Source organism: Galeopterus variegatus, unplaced genomic scaffold (genome assembly GCF_000696425.1).
Source record: "Galeopterus variegatus unplaced genomic scaffold, G_variegatus-3.0.2 Scaffold3003, whole genome shotgun sequence".
In the NCBI taxonomy this organism is placed as follows: Eukaryota; Metazoa; Chordata; class Mammalia; order Dermoptera; family Cynocephalidae; genus Galeopterus; species Galeopterus variegatus.
Genome location: NW_007729114.1, coordinates 75,374 through 78,964, shown reverse-complemented (window position 1 = coordinate 78,964; position 3,591 = coordinate 75,374). Strand labels below are relative to the sequence as shown.

Here is a 3,591-nt window from a genome sequence, read left to right as displayed (position 1 = left end):
CCTATATAGGGATGGCCGGTTTGCTCACTGGTTGAGCGTGGTGCTGACAACACCAAGCCAAAGGTTAAGATCCCCTTACTGGTCATCTTTTAAAAAAAAGAAAGTATACAAGAATAAAATCCAAAATATTTGCAATGGTCCTCTCTAGGAGATAGAATTATAAGTAATTTTCTTTAATTTTAAAAAATGAATTGCTATTGCAATATTTTAAGTAAAAAAATTTTTTAAAGTCATAGCCTCATCCTCAGAACTACATGTTATTTTAGGAGACAGGATTCATTTGTTCAGAATAAAATGAGTAAGGTGATATAAGGGTGGAGAAGGACCATGGAATTACACTTTGTTAATGAGCAGATAAAAGAATGCCAAAGGACTCTGGATTCATTCTAGCTCCCCTATGAACCAACTCTGAACCAGAGACAAGTCATACAGTCCTTCATCTGAGAGCTGAAGGTTTCTCCAACCTCCCAGCATTCACATTTTGATCATTCTTTTTTTTTTTTTCCTGGCAGCTGGCCAGTAAGGGATTTGAACCCTTGACCCTGGTGTTATCAACACCATGCTTTCCCCAAGTGAGCTAACCAGCCAGCCTCCAGCATTCACATTTTGAGACTCCGTGGGCTGTGCTTTGGGTTAACTGGTCCTATGATCAGACCTTTACTTTTCTCCTCCCAGGTTCATCCTGGATTCCATTCAACCAGCCATGCATCTGTGCATGCATACATCCATTCATGAATCCATCCGTCTTTCCATCCATTCATCCAAGTATCTATCAATCCTTTCATCCATTGATTTAGGCAGCTATATACACCAGGAGCTTTGGGGTTGGGGGTTAGGGTGGAGTGGTTAAGAAGGATGAGTGTGCTATCATCCCTACCCTCAGGGAACTTCACAGAGGAGATAAGCCATGGACACATGCTAAGTGAGCCTGAAAAAGATGCTCAAGAACCACTAGGAAGATGAATAATTACTTCTGGCTAATGAACTAGGCTTTGTGGAGGGAAGGAGGCGGCATTCGACCTAGACTTTGAAGATTCAATCTAGAGAACTGACGAGACACGAAGTAAAGGAGAGAGTTCTCTAGACAGAGGGAGTAAGGTAAGTAAAGGCAAGGAGGTGGGAAGGTGAGGGTGTGTTTGAGAATAGCAGAAAGGCCAATTGCCAGTCATGTAAGAATCTGGAAGAGGAGCATTGAGCAGGAGTGTTGGGACCGGTTTGTGGAAGGTGGGTCTTGGCTCTTAAAGTGTGAAAAATACAAACTTTCTTCATTCACATTTTTTTTTCTTTTTTCTTCATTCACTTTAAATCAGAGTTCTTCAAACTTGCTAACTCCAGGAGATCACAGATTTTCCAGGCCCTTCTTCAAAGATTCCAATTCAGTACGTGTGTGGGTGGGTGCCCTGGAACTACTATCTTCAGGAAAGTTTGAAAAACATCAATTTTTTAAATTACTTATAATTTATCTCAACATCATATAAATTTCAATTAATATTACCAACATTACATCATAAATTTAAAATTACAAAAACTATCAACCTTCATATAGTAAAATTATGCTCCACTTTCTAAAACCTATGTAAATAAATGGTTCTCCTCAATTATGTAGGAGCAGACAGCAAGATCCTCATGAACTCTCCTTTTTCTTTTTTTTTTTTTTCCTTTTTGTCTTTTTTACTGACCGGCAACGGGATCGCAATCCTCGGTGTCGCGCCCGCACCATGCTCAGCCAGTGAGCGGGAACCGGTCTCTACATGGGATCCGAACCCTCAGCGGGAGCGCCACCGCGCTCCCAAGCGGCGCACTCTCCAGTGCGCCACCGGGCCGGCTGAACTCTCCTTTTTAAAGCCCTTAGAACCATGCCCCTGACCACCACTATTAATCCATTCACTACCACATGGTCCTACAATCCAATCACCTGTCCGAGGCCCCCCACCACTTCAACCATCATAACAGGATTTCCCACCCTCAATAGTCACAGTGGGGATTTAAGCTTCTAATAGATGAACTTTGGGGACACAATTCAATCAATCCACAGCATGGCTACTGATGTTGTTTTGGCGGCTGGCCAGTGTAGGGATCTGAACCCTTTACCTTGGTGTTATCAATACCGTGTTCTAACCAAGGAGCTAACCGGCTAGTCCTCACAAGTGGCTATTCAACACTTGAAGTGTAGCTAGTGAGACTGAAGAACTGAATTTTTTGTTTTCTTTTTTTAAGTTTTTTATAGTTTATTAATCCTCTTGTGAAAAATCCTCACAATCACTGCAGATAAAGTCATTGAAGAATCTTGACTCCGGCTTTTTGCCAGCAGCGACACCTTTGCAGTTCCACTGACTTTCTTCATTCTATTTCTTGCTTTCCTTTCAGTGTTTTTTTGGGGTGTTTTTCTTCTCATCCAGGCCATGTCTTCTGAGTCTATGTTTGGGTACATTTTTCTTTGTATAATCCAAGGAATCGTAAATGATGCCAAAGCCAGTTGTCTTGCCACCACCTAAACAGGGTCTGAATCAAAATACAAAGATGACATCCAGTGTGGTCTTGTACATTTTGGCTAGTTTTTCCCTAATTTCTGTGTTAGATACTGTTGCCTTCCCAGGGTGAAGGACATTGATGATCGTCTGTTTCCTCTGAAGTAGTCAGTTGGTCACGAACTTCCTGGTCTGGATAGTTACTGTGTCATTCATGACAGCAACCTATCTTCAGGAAGCCAGGGAGGAAAGGAGCAGAACTGAATTTTTAATTAAATTTTATTTTAATTATATAAATGTAGATATCCATACATGGCTGGTGGCTGCCTTATTGGACAGCATGGATTTAGGGCTTCTTTAATGTCTTTCAAAAATTAGAAATTTCTCCATAAGGGTCTTGCACATCTTTTGTTGGGATTATTTCTGCGTGCTTTCATTTATTCATTCTATGTATCTGCATATATATGTATCTATTTATCTATTTAATCTTTGCAAATGTAAATGTTTCTTAGGAGCAGCTAACTTCCAGAATTCTTCCAATAATTCTAATTTTCTGTCAATTTTCTTGGTTTTCTTCATTAACAAGTATACCACAGAAAAACAATTACACTTTTGTTTTTTCTTTTCCAATTCTTATAGCTTTAGTTTCTTTTTCTCATCGTATTATATTGACTAGAACTTCCAGTACAAAGTTAAACAAAAGTGGTAATGGTGGTCATCATGTGTCGTTATTGATTTTAAAGGGAATGTGTCTAACATTTAATTGTTAAATATGATATTCTCTGTAGATACTCTTTATTAGGATAAGAATTAATCTTTTAGTCCTAGTTTTTCAAGAGTTTTGATTATGGGCCGGCCCCGTGGCGCACTCGGGAGGGTGCGGCACTGGGAGCGCAGCGACGCTCCCGCCGCGGGTTCGGATCCTATATAGGACTGGCCAGTGCGCTCACTGGCTGAGCGCGGTGTGGGTGACACCACACCACGGGTTGCGATCCCCTTACTGGTCCCAAAAAGGACAGAAAAAAAAGAGTTTTGATTATGAATCAGTATTGAATTTCACGGAATGTTTTCTCTGCATTTATTGAGATGATCACATGATTTTTTTCCTTTATTCTAATGAGGT

At 40.5% G+C, this 3,591-nt stretch overlaps 1 pseudogene; it reads right to left on the bottom strand.

The window, feature by feature from the left end:
* Positions 1 to 2,221: 2,221 nt before the first annotated feature.
* LOC103599550 lies at positions 2,222 to 2,684 on the bottom strand (annotated as a pseudogene).
* Between the last annotated feature and the right edge of the window lie 907 nt (positions 2,685 to 3,591).